The 24,069-nt window shown below is 39.2% G+C and overlaps 1 protein-coding gene across 4 annotated transcripts in view; it reads right to left on the bottom strand.

Moving 5' to 3' along the window:
- Positions 1-23,315, bottom strand: part of LOC124031511 (contactin-4-like) — a 187,779-nt gene extending 164,464 nt beyond the window's left edge. For 2 of the 4 annotated variants that reach the window (XM_046342830.1, XM_046342833.1), the window contains exon 1: positions 22,341-22,667. The gene's annotated coding sequence lies outside the window, so the exon portion shown is untranslated. Of the gene's footprint in view, positions 1-22,045; positions 22,151-22,340; positions 22,668-23,195 lie in introns of those variants that run through there. The other 2 variants (XM_046342832.1, XM_046342831.1) reach the window with 2 other exon arrangements.
- Between the last annotated feature and the right edge of the window lie 754 nt (positions 23,316-24,069).

Genomic DNA, 24,069 nt, shown 5'->3' with positions numbered 1-24,069 from the left:
CAGTAATGTTTGCAAATTCATTGATAATGAACTACAGAAATATCTTATTTACATAAGTATTCACACCCCTGAGTCAATACTTTGTAGAAGCACCTTTGGCAGCGATTACAGCTATGATTCTTTCTGGGTAAGTCTCTAAGAGCTTTCCACACCTGGATTGTACAACATTTACTCATTATTCTTTTCAAAATTCTTCAAGCTCTGTCAAATTGGTTTTTGATCATTGCTAGACAACCATTTTCAAGTATTGACATAGATGTTCAAGTAGATTTAAGTCAAAACTGTAACTCGTTCACTTGGGAACATTCACTGTCTTCTTGGTAAGCTACTCCAATGTACTAGATTTGGCCTTTTGTTTTCGGTTATTGTCCTGCTGTATTAATTACCTATTGTCTGGTGGAAAGCAGACTGAACCAGGTTTTCCAGATTTTGCCTGTGCCTAGCTCCATTCCCTTTCTTTTTTATCCTTAAAAACTCCCCAGTCCTTAACCATTACAAGCATACCCATAACATGATGCTGCCACCACTATGCTTGAAAATATATAATGTGTTGTATTGGATTTGCCCCAAACATAACATATTATGTACAGCCTTCCTTCTTTCAATCTGTCAATTAGGTTAGTTAGTATGGTGGAGTAACTACAATATTGTTGGTCCATCTTCAGTTTTCTCCCATTACAGCCATTAAACTCTGTAACTGTTTTAAAGTCACCATTGATCTCATTGTGAAATCCCTGACCGGTTTCCTTCCTCTCTGACAACTGAGCAGCTTTAAGTCAAAACTGTAACTCATCCAGCCCTACGACAACTCAACAGCTTCTACCCCCAAGCCATTAGACTGCTGAATAATTCATAAAAATCGCCACTGGACAATTTACATTGACCCGAGATATTTGAGCTTTTTGTTTTTTATTAATTGTAAAAAATAAAATAAAAAATAAACATAATTCCACTTTTATATTATGAGGTATTGTGTGAAGGCCGGTGACAACAAAATCTCAATATAAGTCTGTAACACAACACAATATGAAAAATGTCAAGGGGTATGAATACTTTCTGAAGGCACTGTATATTTAGATCTAGTAAATTATGGATATTTAAGAAATTAAGCCTTGAAAGAGCAATGTGCAAAGAGATTGCCTTAATGTATACACCAATGAATTAATTAAATAAATTAGTTATACAAATGACTCAATATTCTCTTTCACCAAATCCCTATTACATGTAACTCTGAATGCACAGCTTTGGTGGGCTGGTTTAGAACCGATGGGCTGGTTCAGAAGTACTATAATAAATAATAAAAAACATACATTACTCCCTTTTTTGCCTACCAAAGTCAAGCTGAAGCCTAATCTATTAACTAAAAAGTTAGAGAGGGAAAACAAAAAAAATAGCACTGATTTTCATTTTTGGCACAGCGGCTATTACATGCCTTTCCATATCCGCGACAAATACGGCTCCAGAGAATCCTGTTTTTAAGCCTATTTTAGAAGCTCCCTCTTAAACATAGTGGCGTACCTACACAGAATAATACCCATTCACTGTTATGTTCATAAATGTTGTAAGAGATAGCAAGAGATAGGGTGTGAAAAACTCCAGCGATCCCACTACAGTGTCAACGTCAGATGTGTTTTTATTCCCCAGCAGAAATACCAGGGGTATCGGCATGAAATCAGTACCCAAACCTCAAAAGCCTGCATTGTGTCAGTGGGATAGTAATTCTCTGTGTGCTCCAGTGGGCCTTCGATGTAGAGAGCAGAAGGGAAGATGGGGGGAGGGATCTGCAGGGGAGACAAATAAAATCAATGCCATCCAGAGACGCAGTGTCCCATGGCAGTACTTTTAAAACATTAGCTTAATGTACCCAGTTGCCCTATAGACAATATACAGTAATGCTCTCTATTTTGGTAGAAAAGTAGTAAATGGTGAACTTTTAGACATTACATGGTAATTTTGATGCAGGGTTTTTGTTATAGTCAGTCTTTGAATATGTATTACATATAGTCATTCTTCTGCTGTTGAAAGACAAATATGATCCAATTACTGATTTATTCAGTGGCTGACACAATCAATTGCTGCATTGTTGAAATTTGAATTACAAATTTCCCTTTCATCTCGCCTGCTCAACACCAACCCCCAAAAACAACACATTTTTTGAGAGGACTAAATAATATATATACACGACAGGAGGTTGGTTGCCCATTAATTCGGGAGAACGGGTTCATTCTAATGACTGGAGTGGAATGATAACAAATGCATCAAACACATGGTTTCCATGCCATTCCATCTGCTCCATTACGGACATTATTATGAGCCGTTCTCCCCTCAGTATCCTCTGGTGATATACACAGAGCATACTAAACATCAAATTCCCCTTCCTAATATTGAGTTTTGAGTTGTACCCCCCACCCCGTTTTGCCCTCAGAACAGCCTCAATTCATCGGGGCATGGACTCTACAAGGTGTCGAAAGCGTTCCACTGGGATGCTGGCCCATGTTGACTCCAATGCTTCTCACAGTTGTGTCAAGTTGCCTGGATGACCTTTGGGTGGTGGACCATTCTTGATACGCACGAGAAACTGTTATCTTACCCATTTACCTTCTGAATGGCACACAAACACAATCCATGTCTCAATTGTCTCAAGGCTTAAAAAACGTTCTTTAATCTGTCTCCTCCCGTTTATCTACACTGATAGAAGTGGATTTAACCATTGACAACAGTAAGGGATCATTCACCTGGATTCACCTGCTCTGTCTATGTCATTGAAAGAGCAGGTGTTCATAATGTTTTGTACACACAGTACTGTACCAGTGAAAAGTTTGGACACACCTACTCATTCAAGGGTTTTTCTTTATTTTTATTACTTTCTACATTGTAGAATAATAGTGAAGACATCAAAACTATGAAATAACACATATGAAATCATGTAGTAACCAAGTCCATATTATGTCAAGAACATCTCAAAAAAGCAAAGAGAAACGACAATCCATCATTACTTTAAGCCATTCAGAAAATGTCAAGAACTTTGAAAGTTTCTTCAAGTGCAGTCACAAAAACCATCAAGCGCTATGATGAAACTGGCTCTCATGAGGACCGCCACATGAAAGGAAGCCCCAGAGTTAACTCTGCTGCAGAGAATAAGTTCATTAGAGTTACCAGCCTCAGAAATTGCAGCCCAAATAAATGCTTCACAGTTCAAGTAACAGACACATCTCATCATCAACTGTTCAGAGGAGACTCCGTGAATCAGGCCTTCATGGTCAAATTGCTGCAAAGAAGCCACTAGTAAAGAACACAAACACGAAGAAGAGACTTGCTTGGGCCTGGAAACATGAACAATGGACATTAGACCGGTGGAAATCTGTACTTTGGACTGATGAGTCCAAATGTGCGATTTTTAGTTCCAACCGCCGTGTCTTTGTGAGATGCGGAGTAGGTGAACAGATTATCTCTGCATGTGTACTTCTCAACATGAAGCATGAAGGAGGAGTTGTGATGGTGTGTGGGGTGCTTTGCAGGTGACACTCAGGGATTTGTTTAGAATTCAAGGCACACCTAAACAACAGGACAATGACAAGGGCTATCAAGTGCTCAGCATATGTGGGAAGCTGTTGAGAGCATGCCAATAGTGTGCAAAGCTGTCATCAAGGCAAAGGGTGGCTACTTTGAAGAATCTCAAATATAAAATATATTTTGATTCATTTAACACATCATACTTTGGTTAGTACATGATTCCATATGTGTATTTCATAGTTTTGAAAAACCCTTGAATGAGTATGTAACGAGTGCGCTGAGAGTCGGGAAGCAAGTTTAGGGAGTGAGTGTTTTAATAAATAAATGAAACACAAATAACACACCGACATGAAAACAACACCTGAGGAAAGAACCAAGGGGAGTGACAGATATAGGGAAGATAATCAAGGAGGTGATGGAGTCCAGGTGAGTGTCATGAGGCACGAGACGATGATGACAGGTGTGCAGGATAATCAGAAGCCTGATGACCTAGAGGCCGGAGAGGGAGTATACATGACAGATGTATCTATGTCCAAACCAGTGGTGTAAAGTACTTAAGTAAAAATACTTGAAAGTACAACTTAAGTCGTTTATTTGGGCATCTGTACTTTACTTTACTATTTATATTTTTGACATTTTTTACTTTTACTTCACTACATTCCAAAATAAAATTATGTACGTTCTACTCCATACATTTTCCCTGACACCCAAAGTACTCGTTACATTTTGAATGCTTAGCAGGTCAGGAAAAGTGTCTAATTCACACACTTATCAAGAGAACATTCCTGGCCATCCCTACTGCCTCTGATCTGGCGGACTCACTAAACACATACTTCGTTTGTAGATGATGTCTGAATGTTGGTGCCTGCTCCGGGCTATCCGTAACTTAAAATAATAAGAAAATGGTGCCGTTTGGTTTTCTTAATATAAGGAATTTGAAATGATTCATAGTTTTACTTTTGATAATTAAGTATATTTTAGCAATTACATTTCCTTTTGATACTTAAGTGTATTTAAAATACTATTAGACTTTTACTCAAGTAGGAAATTACAGGGTGACTTTCACTTTTACTTGAGTCATTTTCTATTAAATTATCTTTACTTTTACTCAAGTATGACAATTGGGTACTTTTTCCACCACTAGTCCAAACTTTCGACTGGTACTGTATATATACTGTATATATTCTGTATGCATCTCGAAACTAGTGATTATTCAAAGTAAATATGAAAACGAGCTTAAAACAGGGGTCTAAAATGTTTGCACAGACTTGTAAGGAATAACAGCAAACTAACTACCTTATGTGCTGATGTTTGAGGTTTTGTTAATTCCTCTGAGGGTTATCTTAGAATATTTACACTTTACTGGAGCGGTTCCTCTTACGGACCTTGTCAATGCATATTTACACAAAACCATACCTTTCCTTGAAATACAACACAAACAATCTGAATGAACCCACATTGCGGTTTTCCTTGAATTGATTAAATTGGGGAATTTGTTTAATTGACTGTTTTGACAAACACATTCAAAAGTGCCAAATGGGAGAGGTATTTGGTTTTGAGTAGCAGGGAGAGGAAGTAAATATGTTAATGAAACACAGTGGGGTTAGGCAGTAAGATTTACGCAGCTTGCCATAGAGTCTGAGAGAAGAATACAGAATAAGTCTGAGGCAAATGTCAGAGGCTGCCTCTGGAAACACTGTGTACACTGGATAGAAAGGTATTACAGCAATGTGACAAGTTAAGTCATTTGCAATGTACCATTTGCAAAGCTTCCATAAAAAAACAAGCTGCAATAACCATATGTCCCTCGGGTAAATACATGTTTATTCATAGAGTAGAAGTATATAATAACCCACACCATCCCATTATGGCACAACCAGGCTCTTGTTAGCATTCCACCATCGAAACAGAGGCAGAAGCAGCACTGAACGTCTCCTTCAGCTCTTGCTCACTGAACTGTAACACTACATTTCAAAGACATGCTTGAGTAATGCAATAATCACATGTTTCAAAACACGAGGGGCAGGAAATCAATATGGGACCAGAATATTGTATTTTCTTCACTTTCTAAAAAAATAAGGACTGAGAATGAAGCCTGGATTTGCCTGAGTGGGTCACATTTAATATCTTTATTTATTTAAATCAGTGTCTTCTAATGAATCCCTCCCCTTGAGATGGAAGCTGTGTTTCCTGCTTCTTGACAAGATGTATTGCCTTTAGCTGGAAGAGCTGCAAGATCAAAGATTCATCTGGACCACCTCAATGACATGCATAACCTTGCATGTCTTGTCTATGTATAGCTATTTCTGTAAATATAATTTGTTTACATAACACATCTGTAAATATATATATAAAAAAAATAATTGCTATAATTGCAAGACAGGTTCGGTTTCCAATTGGTCCTCATTAAAATGTACTGAAGACTGACTGTATGTTGTACCACCGTAAATTACAAAGGAATGACACACAAAGCATGTTTCAAAGTACTTACATTTTCGGCATTATGGCAGAAGTGTTTAATTTACGCAAAAAGGATCAAGAGATAATTGCAACATTTAAATATGCTGAAAAATCTATATTAAAGCAACAGGTAAAGTGTTGGTCCCTGAAAGATCCTAGAAATGTGTTTACACCCCTGTTACTGAGTATTTCTCCTTTCCCAAGAATCCATCCACCTGACAGCTGTGGCATATCAAGAAGCTGATTAAACAGCATGTTCATTACACAGGTGCACCCTGTGCTGGGCACAACAAAAGTCCACTCTAAAATGTGCAGTTTTGTCACACAACACAATGCCACAGATGTCTCAAGTTTTGAGGGTGTGTGCAGTTGGCAAGCCTCCAACGTAATTTTAGAGAATTTGGCAGTACTTCAAACTGGCCTCACAACCGCAGACCACGTGTATGGTGTTGTGTGGGCGAGCGGTTTGCTGATGTCAACGTTGTGAACAAAGTGCCCCATGGTGGCGGTGGGGTTATGGTATGGGCAGGCAAAAACTACGGACAATAAACACAATTGCATTTTATTGATGGCAATTGGAAAACACAGATATACCATGGAGCGAACCTGAGTCCCATTGTCGTGCCATTCATCCTACACCATCACTTCATTTTTCCAGCACGATAATACACAGCCCCATGTCGCAAGGATCTGTCGCAAGGATCTGTACACAGTTCCTGAAAGCTGAAAATGTCCCAGTTCTTCCATGGCCTGCATACTCACCAGACATGTCACCCATTGAGCACGTTTGGAATGTTCTGGATCGACATGTACGACAGTGTTCCTGTTTCCGCCAATATCCAGCAACTTCGCACAGCCATTGAAGAGGAGTGGAACAAGATTCCAGATGCCACAATCAACAGCCTGATCAACTCTATGAAAAGGAGATGTGTTGCGCTGCATGAGGCAAATGGTGGTCACACCAGATACTGACTGGTTTTCTGATCCACGCCCCAACCTTTTTATAGGTATCTGTGACCAACAGATGTATGTATTCCTAGGCATGTGAAATCCATAGATTAGGGCCTAATTTATTTATTTCAATTGACTGATTTCCTCATGTGAACTGTAACTCAGTAAAATCTTTGAAATTGTTGCATGTTGTATTGATATTTTTCTTCAGTATAGCTTTGTAGCCTGAAGGCTGTTCTGTGAGAAGCTTTGCGATGTCCAATGTCTTTCATTTTTAGTGTGACTTGGTAAAATGGAGACATGGAGTCATGATATTGTACCAAATGGTGCGTGGTGAGCAATGGAGGTCAGATTACTAACCATTGATTAGCTTTCCTGAATGATGTATACCTACAGTATACTTACCAGGATACATACATCATAGCATATGCCTATAATAACACATACTTATGAGACAAAGGTAGGCTCAACATTTACCCATTTGCAATACACTATGCCTCAATAGAGTTAAGAGAATGACAGAATGAGTTATTACATAAGCTATTGTATAATTATCAGATATTGTATTTTACTGAGCATTTGTAATGCTTCAGTAATGACTACAGGTGTCCTAATTAATCAGAAACCATGTGAACTTCAACTGTGGTAAAGGGTTTGACAGACATGGTCTACCGGACATTTATTTACTTTGAAATGTGTCTCTCTCATCGTCCTGCCACAGAGACTGTTGGTGTAATAGAAAGGTCCAAGGAGCACCCACAGCCAGTTCACTCCATGACAGTATTACAACAGTCACTTCCAGGGTAAAGCACATCCATGAATGGGAACAGAAAAGTTAAAAACTGTTGTAAAAGGAAGTAAATACAATAGCTGCATATTAAGAAAGGAGGTTGATTCCAGCGTAATGGCACGCAAAAGCACAACTTTTTAATGGCTCCCAGAATGGACAAACAAAATAGAAATGACGCTTTTGATGTGTGTTTCTATAGTACCGCTTGGGGGGAGTGTACAGGTAATTTACGAAAGTTACCAGAATCTTTAGTCATTTTGGTAATTAACAGGTAATCAATGGCGATAAATGTAGTAACTTATACTTGAATAACTTTTTTTTAAAATTATTCATATATAGTATTTTTGTATTTTTATATGTGTGTCCATATTGTCCATGCGTTTCTAGTGGATAGACCATATGGTTCAAGAGAAAATAACAGAATTCATTAAAAAAACATCAATTAACTCTTCCAACTATTGACTTTTTTCACGATTGCCACCAGTTTGGTGCCAAAACAACAACAAAGACATTGGCATAAAATAAATAAAAGTCTGTAAAAAATATATAAAGAATATTTCATGCTGAAACCCTCATACTTCACACAGATGGTTGGTGGTTTATATTTAGGATTATGATTTTCAGCTTTGTCATATATGCTGTTATTTTAAAATCAATGTATTTTAGTTTTGATATGTTTTACATGTGATAAAGCCACACAGAGGGCCCGAGATAATTACAAACACCTGTGATAATCTGAAGTAGCCAAAAGCACCACTAGACATCGTGACAAATTATATAAAATCCTTTAAAGTTACCAAACTTCTGGTAGTTTACTGTTAAACTTAGAATGTTTTCAGTAATATACCCTCCCTTTGCGACCTTATGTATACACAAAAAAGCTGACTAAATATTGGCATGATGGAGAAATAAAGCTAATAATGGATGTTACATGAAATGGACAAGCTTTCTGTGGAGAATGTCTGTGAGTTACCATGGATAGCCATTTTGAAGAAAATACTTGACTGAACACAACAACGATAATAATATGAAAAAGTCATTTCAATTCTTACTTTAGACAGCGAAAAATGACCGCTATGGATGATACACCCTCCGTTATGGATGTTACAGAGTCTGAAATAGACATTCTAATCTTAAAGATGCCTTGGACCAAAATCTATCGTAACATATTTGTTGTCATTTGGAATGTTTTAAAAATGCCTGCAGAAGGTATAGTACCACAGTATTGCATAATTATAGCCTGAATAGTACACACGACCAGTTGTCACACCCAATAGGAAGTTCTTTTCTCTCTTTATATGTTATGTGCTGAAAGTATTCCCACCTCTTGATTTTTATCCTGCATTTGGCCTACACACAATACCCCATAATATCAAAGTCAGATTATGAAAGTGATCTATACGGTTCAGGAACATAAACGTTATTTTAAAAGCATGGGATTCGGTTAATAACGTTATTTTCCATTCAGAGCAAAACAATGCAACACAGGTCCTATAAAAAGCACTCACTCAGTCTAAAAAACATTTTCCAGTGTCTGCCTGACAACTGAAAATCTTTGCCAGTGTGTGTGTGCATGTAGGCTATCTGCCCCTCCCCCTCCGAAGCTACTGGAGCCTACTGACGTTACAAGCGTGATTCAGAAATTAGGAAGATAAATCTTTTATTTGAGAAGACTATGGATTAACTTTTTTTGACTGCAAGTTAAGGATACAATAGTTATCACGTTTCACATTGAGTTAGCAAAAAAAAGGTAAAAAGTGGTTTTATTTAAATTATTGTGCCGCTCTGCACACACAAGCTTGTTAGCTTGCTAGCTAGCTAGCTCTAGTCCAACGTTAAGCCAACTCTCGGAAGTTAAAAGACATTCAAAGTTCCTTGATAGAATTCCAATTAGCTCATTCATCCCCCCTCCTCTCCCCTGTAACTTTTCCCCAGGTCGTTGCTGTAAATGAGAATGCGTTCTCAGTCAAGTTACCTGGTAAAATAAGGGTTAAATAAAAATAATTAAGTACAGATAGAAGCCTCTCCTTTTTAGGTATAATTCTATGGGCTTAATTCAGATAATGCATATCATCACAAGATTCCCAGCGCTGCAAGCGGTAGGTAGCTTAGTGGTTAGAGTGTTAAGCCAGTAACCAAAAGGTTGCTGGATCAAATACCCAAGTTAAATAAAGATAAAATAAAAAAAGCCTCCTCCTTCACCCTCTCTTGTTCTCTCTCCACCCTTAAAATTCCAGTTCTGTCTTGCGCCCTACACACTCCACTACATTGGACAGACAAGTTCATAGCGAGCTGCTCTGTCTCCAGTGATTGGTGAAGTAATTTATTGTCGAGCTCAATGTAAAAACATGTCGTTTTCAGAGGTTTAAAAAGGAACAGAAAGGAACAATATAAACCATTACTTATTGGGAGATTCGAAGCAGTTCAGAACTTTATTTTGCTGGTTGAAACAGTGGAACATTTGTGTTTCAAATATTAAAATATTTGTAAAAAGCAGTTGCTTTCTCAGATCTGTTTTCAAATAGATAACAAAGTAGTTACTTCTCAGATCTGTATTCAAATAGTTAACAAAGTAGTTAGTTCTGAGATCTGTATTCAAATAGTTTTGAAAAGTTGTCCCTTTGTTTTTTTTATACCCCTTTTTCGTCAAATCAAATTGGTCATTACGAGGTTTGTCCCATCGCTGCAACTCCCATACGGACTCGGGAGAGAGCCATTCGTCCTCTGAAACGCGACCCTGCCAAGCCACACTGCTCGCTGAACCCGGAAGCCAGCCGAACCAATGCGTTGGAGGAAACGCTGTGCAACTGGGGTCACGAGTCAGCGTGCATGCGCTCGGGCCCACCACAAGGAGTCGCTAGAACACGATAGGACAAACCCTCTCCTAACCCAGACAATTGTGCACTGCGTAATTGACCCTGGGATCGAACTGTAGTCTGTAGTGATGCCTCTACTACTGTGATGCAGTGCCTTAGACTGCTGCACCCCTCGGGAGGCCTCAAAGTAGTCACTTTCTTCTTCTTTTTTTCCACAAAGCATAGTTAAAACTATAGCTAAGCCCATAGTTACAGTTATTCCAGGCCTACTTATAAAAATGTAAAGAAACTACTACATGGCTCACGATGTATGGCTATCAACCTCCGAAAATACATATAAAATACATTCTCCTTCTCATGGTTCTTTGCATTGGGATGTAACCAGGTAACCAGGTAAGGTAAGCTATGGCGACAGTGAAACACTTCATGTCTGTGAGAATCTCATAATACTCTGTCTGGAACCAGTGTGTTGCCTTGGTTTGACTTGTTGTATAACCACCATAATGAACATCAGAACAAAGGAGCAGACAGTTTAGAGCTAAAACGCAGCACCCAAATCCCATTCTTCGCCTTATAAGCTAGTGTTTCATGCAGCAAGCGTTTCATGAGTGTCAAATAGAATAATCCTAAAGCGGTGCAGCCTCTGCCAGCTCGGAGCACAATAAACAGAGACACTACGATACAACTGCTATCAAGATGTCCAAGAGTGCTGTTGATGATACAATTGCTGTACTGTTTAAAGAGATAAGATATGATTCAAGAAGCCTGTATTAATCACTTCTAAAAAATCAACCAAACCAATTCCCATTCGTATGCATGTGATTTAGTAGCCAACTCCCCTGAACTATCGTTGCAGTGCCATGCTATGCCAGACATATGGCATGGCAGCCATGGTCCGAGAGATTGGCTCAAGCACTAACATCTCTGAAACTAGGCTACAACATCAGTGCCTCATATCACTAACAGAATGGTACCATCATCATCTGTTCCCTGATAAAAAAGGACCAGCTGAAACACAGTGGGTGGTGACTAGATGTTGGCAGTGGACAGTTAAGGCTCGTAGACCATCCAGGGTGATATTACAGGCTTCATTACTTACATCATCATGTCTCTCAATCCCCTACTCACGGCGGTGTCGCGCACCAGCTGGATTACAATAGAATGTGTTTCCTCATTATTAAAACCCAATAAAGGCTGAACAACTGGAGTCGTGCGCAGTAATTCAACTCCATATAATGGGGTCAAAGAACGCAGCATTACCCTTTCTGTGAAGTCGAGAACACAGCATCAACATCAACACCCCAAACCATCCTTGACATGTATGCTTGAATTTCCATGTAGGAAATACAGCGAAAAGAAAGAGTATTTCACACAATGACAATTGTGCCAGCGCTCCCTTATAAAATAGATATTCATCTCAACATGATTCGCATGGATAAATAACAAATATAAGGAAAAAGAATAGTTGCATTCAGAGGAAATTGAATAACATCCAAGGCTCACTGGTACAGTACATCATAACTCACCTGCCATACAAGACAGTATATGGACATTTCCATTGAAAAAATTACTGTATGAAACAGACTATTTTGGATTCTTCAAGATGGTTAAAAGCGATCGTTTGGTGATTTTGGATATTTTAATCTACTTCCCCAGAGCCAGATGAACCTGTGGATTCCATTTGATGTATCCGTGTCCAGTATGAAGGAAGTTAGAGGTATTTTCACAGGCCAAATGCTAACTAGCTTAAAATGGTATCCACAAGTTCATATGACTCTGGCTTCATTGCCAAAATCTCGAACTATCCCTTTAAATTGCTGACCTTTTTAACATGGCAAGCAAGAAGAGACTTTTCATAATCTGCTGTGATTGATGTATATTGGACAACAGATACTTCATGGCGTGCTGCTTTGTACACTTGTAAGGCAGACTAGATAGCTCTGCTCGCTGTATACACAGTACTCTATAGTGGATTATATACACATGAACTAAGCCATTCTGGTGGCCTACTTCCCTTGAATATAGCTGTCAATTATTTCACCTCGTGAGTCATATTTTCCTGCTTTTCTAGCATGGATAGTGTGTCCACCAGTGTGCTCCTGGGTAGCATTTTAACACTGAATAAACATTTTCATATAATTCTTAGCCTGTTCTGCCCGTCACACAGGTAAGTCCCCATGTTTACAATGCACCAGAAAGAGGAAGGACTCCCTTATTGCTTAATCGCAGCTCTTGGAGGTCATTATTTTGCTATTTGCAATGTAGCTTTCATAAGCTTTAACAGTCCCTTGAAAACATTAGCAAAAACATTTACACTTATAAGAACAACAGGGGACATTTTACTATCTGTATAAATGAGAGCAGTACACGAAGAGTGCTTCTGCTGTGCAGTGTCAAACCTTCCAAGAAATGTATGTAATGCATTGTTCTGAATATCCATAATTAAACAAAGACAGCCATCAGCAGACTGTATGCATCACAATTACTCCATAAATAACACAGGCTTTGGAGACAACATACTATTCATAGGATGAATACTAGCAGTATTCATATTCATATGAATTGATACCGTTACGTTCTTCATAATGAATTGTCTAAAGTCTACAGAATGCCGACTGTGAATCAGGATATTCAAATGGCCTTGTATTAGTTTCTGGTCGAACTTGTTCTATAAGATTGTATTCTATCAAAACAAATTCAATTCAATCCACCAGAAACCATAAAACGGTGCCAGAACATTGTGACATTCTGTTGAGTCATCTAGTGATCCCAATTCATCCAACATTTCTTTCATCTCAACTATGTGAAAAGAAAATAACAATGCCTTCTGGGGCATGTTGTTTTTATTAAGCATATTAGTATTCCAATAAATGGTGGGGGAAAGTAGGCTCACAAATCACAGGCCCACCCTATGGGGGGGCGGGTATCATTTTCCTCTCAAAGATAATTGCAAAATCAGAGAATTTTTCCCAGTGGTACAACGATAACAAAGTGTTAAAAGATCAAAATAATTCCCTCATCTTCAATTTAAGTGCATTCTGAAGACAAAACACAAACCTGCCCCATTGCTGTGGTGGCTTGGAAGTTGTTAGAAGCCCCCACATAAAGAATAGTTAATAATGCAATAGTTCCAATGCTCAGATATTTATACAAGCTGGTGTTACTCTTATTAGGCCTTCAATCGAATCTGTTCCCAAGGAGGGACCGTATCACACCATGTTTGAGTAAGGAAGTGATGCAGGAACAACACAGTTTGTATCATACCCCAAGGATTGTTGTGCCGCTAAGCCAAAAGCCCACATCTAGCTCTAACATATTTTTTCAACATACCGTAGCTAAAGCACAGGATTGAGGCAATATGAGTGGAATACAGCTAGGGTGTTAACTGAATGACCAAGCAAGAAATACTGCAGGAGATGGAGCTGCCTGGATGTAGAAGATGTTATAATGTACCTCCTGTACGAGAGCAAAACCAATTCACTATCTCACTTTATCTCCGTACAAATGTAGACATATTGGATGTTTAACTAACCTGAATAACTATGTCATTACATTACATACTCACTGTATTTCCAACTTCAAAGTCTGCTAATACCTCAATTCACACAATACCTTTATGGAAAGGTCTGGACAGAATTCTCCTTTTTCCATCCCCTAAAGGCAAGAGGTAAAAGGTGGCAGACATGATTTACCATCCTGTAAGAATAGGAGATTTGTTGTATTGAAATCCAATCTACGGTCTGTGAGACCACAACACCTCCAGCTGTAGACTGATCTCTTAGAGCTGACCAAATGCCTCTCAGCAAATAAAAAGCCTTTTAACACAAATTGCCGTTTTTGGCTTTTTCACCTTTTATGAAGAAGAAAAAAACAGGACAGTGCAGGCAGATGCATTAGGAGGTAGGCTGGTTTTAATTGTTGGGTCATTGGGCCATTGAAGTGTTGCAAGCTGGAATATAGTACTTGAGTAAAACGATGAGCTATTGTAGGGCGGGTCAGCCCCCGAAGTGACTGTTATCAACTGTATGCAAAAGTTTTTTGCCTTCTCGGAAACGCAGCCTTCTCTGTGTTGCTCAGGCCCCCCCCCCCATTCTGTCACACCTCCGTGAAGCAGATGTAATGTTTCCTTTACAACCTGTAGGTCTGATATCTGATTGGAGGTTATTACTTTTCAGTAATACTACCTGCAGAACAACTCAGATATTAAATCTAACATGGCAAAATGGTTATAAAAGGGTCTTAGCTTCTCTTTCTGGTGAGACCTATGCTAGTGAGATACCTACTCTCTCTCTCTCCTCCTCGTGGACTCTTGGGGCCATGCCCTTTCAGGCGATGACTTCTCTCCCTCTCTCCCTCTGATCATGCCTAGAATAATGCCTTGTAATGCTTGTTAATAATGCTTGTTAACGTAAGCTTATGCCTTGTGTGTGAATCATTCATTTTACCAAGTCAATTAAATATTTGCTTTTGATATAGACAATTCTTATATTCTTATTCTTATTTATCTTGCATATTTCTAAATCATCTTTCTGGAGTCAGGAAATCATTTTATGGGCTAATTGCTTAGTCTTCTAATGGGTCGTATGTGAGGTATACTGTATATACATACAGTATATAGTATATATATACAGTATATATATACAATATATATATGTCAGAAGTTTACATATAGCTTAGCCAAATACATTCAAACTCAGTTTTTCACAATTCCTGACATTTTATCCTAGTAAAAAATTCCATGTCTTGTGTCAGTTTGGATCACCACTTTACTTTAAGAATGTGAAATGTCAGAATAATAGTAGAGAGAATTATTTATTTCAGATTTGATTTCTTTCACATTCCCAGTGGGTCAGACGTTTGCATACACTCAATTAGTATTTGGTAGAATTGCCTTTAAATTGTTAAACTTGGGTCAAATGGATAAGCCTTCCACAAGCTACCCACAATAAGTTGGGTGAATTTTGGCCCAATCCTCCTGACAGAGCTGGTGTAACTGAGTCAGGTTGTAGGCCTCCTTGCTCGCACACGCTTTTTCAGTTCTGCCCACAAATGTTCTATAGGCTTGAGGTCAGGATTTTGTGATGGCCACTTCAGTACCTTGACTTTGTTGTCCTTAAGCCATCTTGTCACAACTTTGGAAGTATGCTTGGAGTCATTGTCCATTTGGAAGACCCATTTGCGACAAAGCTTGAACTTCCTGACTGATGTCTTGAGATGTTGCTTCAATATATCCACATAATTGTCCTGCCTCATGATGCCATTTATTTTGTGAAGTGCAACAGTCCCTCCTGCATCAAAGCACCCCCACAACATGAGGCTGCCACCCTCGTGCTTCACGGTTGGGATGGTGTTTTTCGGCTTGCAAGCCTCCCACTTTTTCCTCCAAACATAACAATGGTCCTTATGGCCAAACAGTTCTATTTTTGTTTCATCAGACCAGAGGACATTTCTCCAAAAAGTACGATCTTTGTCCTCATGTGCAGTTGCAAACTGTAGTCTGGCTTTTTTGTGGCGGTTTTGGAGCAGTGGCTTCTTCCTTGCCGAGCGGTCTTTCAGGTTATGTCGATATGGCACTCGTTTTACTGTGGATATAGATACTTTTGTATCTTCCAGCATCTTCACAAGGTCCTTTGCTGTTGTTCTGGAATTGATTTACACTTTTCGCACCAAAGTACGTTCATCTCAAGGAGACAGAAAGCGTCTCCTTTCTGAGCGGTATGACGGCTGAGTGGTCCCATGGTGTTTATACTTGCATACTAATTTTTGTACAGATGAATATGGTACCTTCAGACATTTGTAAATGTTTTGGCTGATTTCATTTGATTTTCCCATGATGTCAAACAAAGAGGCACTGAATTTGAAGGTAAGCCTTGAAATACATCCACAGGTACACTTCCAATTGACTCAAATTATGTCAATTAGCCTATCAGAAGCTTATAATTTTCTGGAATTTTCCAAGCTGTTTAAAGGCACAATCAACTTAGTGTATGTACACTTCTGACCCACTGGAATTGTGATACAGGTTTAAAATAATAATAATAATGTTGATGGATTATGAAATGACATAAAAATATGAATAACATTCCATCCATGAGGCCACTAGGTAATTTGACTGCAGGAAAGGTCTACTTCATAACTTTTTTTAGATGCATGCTATCTGTCTGCTTGAATTGTCTGCTGGAACAAGATGCTCAATGCTCAATGTATTCTTTTAGCAACGCTGATAGATTTACCACCACGTTACTTGACTTTCGAAATGCTTTCATATAAAAGTGCTGCTCCACAAAAACACCACTGCTGGGTTTTGTGCTGCTGTCAGCTCGTTCATGTTTTTTTTATAGAACACATGGAATAAAACATGCTGCTGTACAAACAACCAATTTGTGTAGAAGAAGGTCAAAGGGTTGGAGCTGACAGGGATGGACAGTCAGGGAAGTCCTCTTTCTCTGGAAAAAGAAACCCTCTGTTGAAACCCTTTGGTCCCTCAGTCCCACACAGTTCGGTTTAAAAACACTATAAATTAACCATTGGACCTGGCGCTATTACTGGAGAATGGACCTGATGGGTTGTCTGTGTCAAATGTCTCACTCAGTTAAAACCCTTCTCAAACAAAACATAGAGTATATACTGTTGTGCCGGGTGATTGATATGGGGATTTCAAAGGTAGAAATGTTCTAAAGTATTTGTATATGGTACATGTCTCTCCGCTATTCCCATTTGCATACATATGGCAAGATTGCTGCCTACACCACTGACAACACAGCTTGGCAAAAACAATGCCTGCTTCAAAACAATGACTGACACTACACCCAATGATCCCAATGAACAAACAATTTGGCTCCTCGGCGGGCAGAGAACTAGAGAACACCCAGATATGACACAGGAGGTGTGTAAACCGCTGTCTGTGCACTGGCAAAGTAGTATCAGGGGCCTGCAGCCTCCTTCTCATCCATAATGATGTTATGAAGAATCACACAGCACTGTTTACTTTTTTTTAAACCAGCAGAGAGCAGCAGAAAAGTGGGGCTAAAGAACTGACACAAAGCATTTGTCTTTATTTGCTGCTCTTTGCCCTGTTGTTCTTTAAAGCGCCAGTGTGGCAACAACCTCAGAGGCAAGACCCTTGGACTGCACAGTTATTTGTCATAAAAGTAATTCCCTCACAGTCGTGACGCTCCATAGAAAATACTTAGACTTCATAGTCAACAACTAGGGCCCTGCCTAATAGTGCCGCCAAACCTTCCCGGTTTGGTCTGGAGTCCCGTGGAATCACAGCGCTTTTCAACTGAGATTGTACTCACACAGTAGGGACTGTGCAGAGATGAGTGGCTTTCTGGACTATGGCATTGGCTGAGCACTCATGAAAATAAGTGCTGGAGGCATTTCTGGCTCTGTAAATGCAGTCAATATCATAATCAAAGTAGCGGTGTACAATAGTACCAAGGGGTAAAAAAAAAGAGCAAGAAAATGAATACACAGGCAACCATAGATCAAAAACTCAAAGCACTGGCTAAAGAGTAAATCAGAGTCCACAGACGCAGAGACATGATAGTCCAGGGTCCCATTGTGACATAGCTACGAGGCTTTGAGACATCCGTCCATGGGGAAATTGATTGAGCCAATGTGGAGAATTCCAAAAGTAAAAAAGTACGAGAGAAAAACATTCTAGAACACTGCTGTGCGTCCGCGTACATGTTTTGGACTCTAATAGACGCTAAAGGCCTATCTATGCAATTGAATGTATGCAAAATGATAACATTTCCTGTCACTACTGGGAAGGGCAATATAGGGGAATGACTTGAAATTGAGAAACGTTTCTTTCACGGTGTGATGATAGCGCCCATAAAGAACCAGATTATAATTCCAGCACGTTATCAAGCATGAATTTAGGGAAAAAAGTCAAAATATCTATTTTATTTCAACATTTTGACTGATACAGTGTCTCTCAACCGTATTGATACAGCTAAGTGAGTGGGGAGGAGATTTCTGACAAGGCTGCACGGTTACTGGTTAAGAAGGACGGACATATTTGGCTGAACTTCACCGCTGCCCGACTGAATACTGCTCCAATAAGAGATAAAAATTTGTTGAAAATGTGAAGAAAATGCTGAAGTGTTCCTTGCATGTGAAACAAGCACAATGCCTCTCTTTTGAACTGAGAGAGTTTGACAGGCACTCCTCTCCAATGCTGAAAAAAAGTTACAGTACCGTAATGGACACTCACTTTAGTCGCTTGCTGGGGACACTTATCTTTTCCAGAAGCATTGCAAAATGTACATGTTTCCCAAAGGTTACTATGGAAAACAAAGATTTCCTTTTCTTTCAAAAGTGTTTCCTGTCCTGGATGGAGGGAAGAATTGTATACATGAAATAAAAATATCCCCTATGACACATTTTCTCAATACCAGCAGGAACCATCCAATGAAATTTTTATGAAATGTCTCTAAATGTTACTATCCCATAATCTATTTAATGTCACTTCTGCACTACATCACTTCTGACAGACTGTTGGTCTGCTGCACGCTAACCATTACAGGCCTGTTTTTCTACTTCCTGCAAAGCTGCATCTGCCAGGGCACTCTCCAGTCCACCAAGAAACTACCACACATGCATGTCAGGGAAATGTGTGGCAACAATTAACACGCAATGTTTAAACCAACCAACTATGTGTCCATGGCAGATCATATAGTTATGCCAGGTAGCCAAGTCATTCCAAACTTGGTTTGTCTCTGCAGGGTGCCTGCCGTGTCCATTGAGCTGCACGGTGCATGTCAGCCTCGGGATTACTTTCATCAAGAACGCAGGAACTAGGAGCGGGGGAGGAAGTGGTGAGGATTTCCAACACAGGACTGCCTGGACAATTTGTTCTTGCTATCGTGGAATTCATGTTTTGAGGAAACCCACGAACGGTTTGATTAAATGTTCTTTCCATGTCATTTCAACAAAAACACATTTGATGTGATGATGTTGAATCAACATGGAAAACTGATTGGACTTGCAAAAAGTCATCAATGTCGGGGAATTTCTGACTTTTATTCACCCAACTTTTCAACCAAACCCAATGACATGGTGACATGTTTTATTGATTCCGCGTAGAATTCAGGTTAGTTGTCAACTCAACCAAAACTAGACGCTGAAATTAAGTCCGTGCCCAGTGGGAATGCTCTAGATAATGTCCATGTGAAGTGCAAAGGGACAGAGGATCCATCTTTAGCTACCAGGTAAACCAAATTTACAGCACAGCCGTATCTATATCACTCATCTAAAGGATGCTTTTCATCTCCCACAGCAAAGCAGATATCACACCTTATCATACATTCCACATTCAGAGCACACCTAACCAGTAACACAAGTGAACTCACAGAGGACTCTAGGCAGCCGTGGAGAACGCAGATACAAATATACACTGTAAATAACACATTTGGTCAACCAGTAATTATTTAATATAAGAGCAGGCTAAAAAAACAGACAGATGCTCAAATATCTATTATGCATATTAAAAGAGCAGGTTTAGTTGTGCATCTGGCTACAGCAAGTGTGAGTGGACACATCTGTTAGCCACCCATTTAAATCAGATAAGGGCACTGGGCAACAGCAGCAGAGTACCATGAGGCTGATGGACAGATGCTTGGATTAGTCCTGTGTTGATCGCTAGGAAATTATTTTTCAATGTCGGCCGAAGAAAACTTAGGAAGGATGTAATTTAGGATATTGATCTTGATTTTATTGATATGTTTTGAAGTTTCCTGACTGAACCTATGCCTATTTGCTAAAAGTGTACTTGTATAGCCTGCACAAAATTGAGATAATGTAGAAGAGAAGCCATTGTGGAATATTTCTGTTTGCTTAATCTAGTTGGCTAGACATAGGATACTATGACCGCAATTGCTGGTCAACTACATAATCAGCAAATCCAGGGGGGATTATGATAGGGAGTCAGAGCAAGGGATTAGGCTACCAAACATCTGCACGTACTGATCGGCATGGTGGCACACAGCTACTGACTCATAGAATACATACTTCCAGCATAACAGCTCCCAAACTAAATCCAACACTCCTGGCAAATCAGTGTCCTCATTTATCAAACACGCATAAATGTCTCACTAAATTCTGGCGTACTTGGAGATTCTAGGATTTGCGTGCGCAATAAATTAGTATGATTTATCAAACTGTCACATGCAACATATCATACTATATTTCTGTGCTTGTGAACGAGTGCTACAACACTGCCTGGTAAATGCCCTCCATTCACCTTTAATGGTCACAAAAATGTTCTCCATTCACCTTTAATGGTAACAAAAATACCCTCATTTGCTGTATGATTTGGAGACGTTGGAACTGGATCAAGACAGCTTCTAAAAGAAAGGGCAACGGCAAATTTGATCACATTTCTGTAGAGGTGTGGTCAGAATGTTTTCATATTTTGCAGGGACATTTTTAAACAAAAAATGCACGAGGCCTATAGCCAGTGCCAAACACTGGGGGTGCATTCTGCAAGATTGATTGTCTATTTTAAAGTAAATACTGTCTACAGCCCAAACTTTTACGCAAAAGACAAATTGTCGTTCAATAATTTTGTTTATCAATACATGATTATGTTTCCTGCCTTGGGATAGGCTCTGAGATTAAATAGGCTGTGATCACGTGCTCCTATCACGTAGCAAAACTGTAGCCTACCCATACTGTAAAATATTTTTAAATAGGCTACTGGTCTATTTACTTTCGAGCATGGTGGGCTATTGAAGGAGCGATGGAGCGGGAATAACCGAGTCATGACAGAAAAGGAGAGATATCCTGCAATATGATTATGATTTAGGCCAATATAGTACAATAAGATAAATATATTAGGCGTCATGCTGCTATGTGATCTCCTTACCAATGGCAAATGTAAATGTATCTGTTTTATCATTCTGCCTATGTTTTAATATGTTATTAGCCTACCATTATTATAATTGTCTTGCCTCAAACACCTTCATTTTCCCCAACATATTGCTTGCAATACAGTTGCTCAACCAATAGAAGTTGTGGTAAGCATGGTCCGAGATTTGCGTGGACATACGCACACTTTCCCGTCAAGTTCAAAATGGATAAATACCAACCTTTGTGGGAAAACTGGTGCGCACGCACCTCTGATAAATGAGGCCCCAGATCATTACAACTCCAAGTGGGTTACGCGCGCGCAAAATGAATGGGGGACCCTGCGTATTGATGTAAATATGGGATTACACTAGTAGGATATGGGTTATGAGTTTTCACGGGAAAGTTACAGAGGTGCCTTTTCACCTGCAGTGTGGGCTATACGCCTATACGGGCTTGGGCAACAACAGTTTCCAACACTGATTGAACAATTCCACGTGAATGAAATGCAATTACAAACAAGGCTAAAGCAAATAAATGAACTATTTTGACAATAAAGAGTATATTCGATTGGGACACAGATAACAAGCTATAATAGTCTAGCATTATAATGATAATAGTAATAATAGCCTAATAATAATAATAACAAAATTCTTACCGTATGCGTAATTATCCCTGCAATTTGCATTTCATTTAAATAATCCGTGTTTCGATACTCCTAACAAAATTCTGTACACATACATTCATGAATCGTGGCGACGCTGTCGGCGGCTGAGTATGCACTATGAATATTCCTCCCTCACTCGAGAGTGCAAGGCATTGTAGGCTATCCCCGACCGAATACATTAAAATAATAGCCTACTCTATGAATGTCGCTTTCGTTATTTGCAATGTAGGTAAAGAGTGCACAGTTTAACAGGAGCTCCCCGCGATTATTATCTAAATATACTTACTGTGATGCATCATTTTCCTTCCTCTAACCCGAGCAGAGCAGGCACACGAGCTGTCCTCGGTGAGGCACTCACTGCACCGAGCATCCAAGCGGAACAGACCCTTCTGGGTAGTCTAAGCGGTCGAGATGTAATAGAGCAATTCTTTCAGCTGGGCTCTAATACAAAATAACTACGCGATCTGTAAAACACTCCAATTCAGCAATACGCGGAAAGTATTGTAAACTAGTACGATTCCCATTGATTAGGAAAGCAGTGCCATGCCATTAGCGCATAAATCATTCTACCTTACCCTACAGTGGCGTGAGCTGGCACAAGAGGGGCTGGGGGCACCTCCCACATACTTAGGACTTGTCTGAGGAAATCTGGAACAATAACTTTAAAGTTCACTGAAGTTATTATAACTATATTGTCAAGACTGTGATGTTAGGCTACCCTATTAGATGAAAGAAAGAACCATTCAAATGTTATGAAGGTATTCTTGTTTCCAAACTACCAACAACATTATGAGTATTGTTAATTAAAACTTTTTGGGTGGGTTTTTTAAAACATTTTCTATACAATAGTTTAAGTAATAGTGTTTTTAGGGTTTTTGTTCCCTCAATAGTGTCTGAAACCAGCAATCAGGCAGGTAATAATAACCTGAGGTTTATCCTTCCAGATCAAGGTTTAGTGTCCTCATGCTAAATGTATCAGCCCATAACCCTGGAAAAGGCTACTCCCAGAATGCATTAGCTGATCAAATATTTATATCTTCTTAATGAGATCACATCTCACCATCCGGACATTGCATTTTCCATTCAATACCATGAAATCCCCCTCAATTAAGCAGAATTGGCAGATTGAATCGAGATTTACCATTGACAACAATGAGCTGGTTTAAAGGATACAGAGGTGTACCCGGGGAGCAGGAGGTCCATGAGGTCAGTTGAAGAACTTTAAGCCTTAAATCTGCATCTTAATCGATGAACTGATTCTATCGACACCTGTGACTCCCAGTTACCAGTCCATAGACACAAGTCTGTATTGCCAGGAGTCTCTCTCTCTCTCTCTCTCTCTCTCTCTCTCTCTCTCTCTCTCTCTCTCTCTCTCTCTCTCTCTCTCTCTCTCTCTCTCTCTCTCTCTCTCTCTCTCTCTCTCTCTCTCTCTCTCTCTCTCTCTCTCTCTCTCTCTCTCTCTCTCTCTCTCAACTATCCACTAGGTGGCAACAAGATTTCAAGTGAGTTGTCAAGATAAGACCTTTGTGCCAGAGGTAATTGTTAGTAGCCTACCATAATTTAAATTAAATTCAGTTATTGTTCATGTATTAAAAAAAAAATCTAGACTATGCATGCAATAACATTGACTTGTTCATTCATACATAGTAATAATGTACTTAAAACACTGACAAATTGTCTTTGTCTGTCTGTCTGCTGTAGCTTGATACCTATTCAACGTAGATGAATAAATTGAATTAAATACATAAGTATGCCTCCCCTAATTAATTCAACCTTTGATCCCTTATTTTTTCATTATCCTCATAGAAGCCTTATAGTAAGTGGGATTTAAGAAAATCTACTCCTTATCAATGAAAAAAAAGGTGATAATTAAGTACAAGTAGATGAAATTCCCAGTGGGCATTGCAAATAAGCTGGTAGGGAAAAGAGCTCCAGTACAGAGGACCTAGTGACCATAACCAACATAGTTAATCTGTAGATCTTATATCTGATTGTAAAATATATTTAACTATAAT

This window comes from Oncorhynchus gorbuscha, linkage group LG03 (genome assembly GCF_021184085.1).
Source record: "Oncorhynchus gorbuscha isolate QuinsamMale2020 ecotype Even-year linkage group LG03, OgorEven_v1.0, whole genome shotgun sequence".
Taxonomy (NCBI): Eukaryota; Metazoa; Chordata; class Actinopteri; order Salmoniformes; family Salmonidae; genus Oncorhynchus; species Oncorhynchus gorbuscha.
This window is presented reverse-complemented; position numbering and strand designations above follow the sequence as displayed.